The sequence below is a fragment of the Theobroma umbraticum genome, unplaced genomic scaffold (assembly GCF_002168275.2).
Source record: "Theobroma umbraticum cultivar Fairchild unplaced genomic scaffold, ASM216827v3 scaffold_60.0, whole genome shotgun sequence".
NCBI lineage: Eukaryota > Viridiplantae > Streptophyta > Magnoliopsida > Malvales > Malvaceae > Theobroma > Theobroma umbraticum.
This window is the reverse complement of record NW_018397288.1, coordinates 51,630-52,490: the sequence shown is the minus strand read 5'-3', so window position 1 is coordinate 52,490 and position 861 is coordinate 51,630.

Below are 861 nucleotides of genomic sequence, written 5' to 3'. Positions count from 1 at the left end.
CTGCATAATGGTTCGTTGTTCTTGAAGTATGTTCACATCTCACCACTTAAAATTTCTCTAACAAAGATCCAATCATTACTATCGCATACAACTTGAAAACTAGTGCTTCATACTCAGCTTGATTATTTGTGCATGAGAAATCTAGCTTGAAAGCTAAAAAGATAGGTTCTTTTCTTGATTCTAAGGAGTTTAACTCTAAACCTTATCTATTTGGTGGAACGAGAACTATTTCAGCACCTTTTTCAAAACTATTTGAAGAACCATCAAAGTATAAACTCCACTCCCCTTCTTCCATATTTATTGCACATACTTCTTCATGAAATTCAATTAGAATGGTATCAGGAATAACCTCTTTAAACTGAGATGGAAAATATGCTAACAAATCTGAAAGTGCTTGAGACTTGATAGCTTTTGGCTGAACAACTGATATATCAAATTCTCCCAATAAAAAAAGCCATTTTGCTATTCTTCCAGATAAGGTTGGCTTAAAAAGTAAGAACTTGATGGGATCTGACTTTGTCACAATTATGAGTTTGTGTGCCAAGAAATAGTGCCGAAACATTTTGAGTTGTGTTCACTAAAGCACGACAGTACTTTTCCATAGGTGGATAATTCAACTCACTTCCATGTAAGCATCTACTAAGGTAGTACACAGGCTTTTCTTCTCCATCCATTTCCTGTACAAGTATGGCACCAATTGAATATGGAGTAGAAGTCAAATACAACATCATTGGCTCTTCTTTGATAGGCATGGTCATCGTTGCAGGAGAGGTAAGAATCTTCTTAATATTCTCAAATGCTTGTTGTTGTGATTCACCCCATATGAATGGAACACTTTTCTTAAGCAAAACTTGGAAAGGT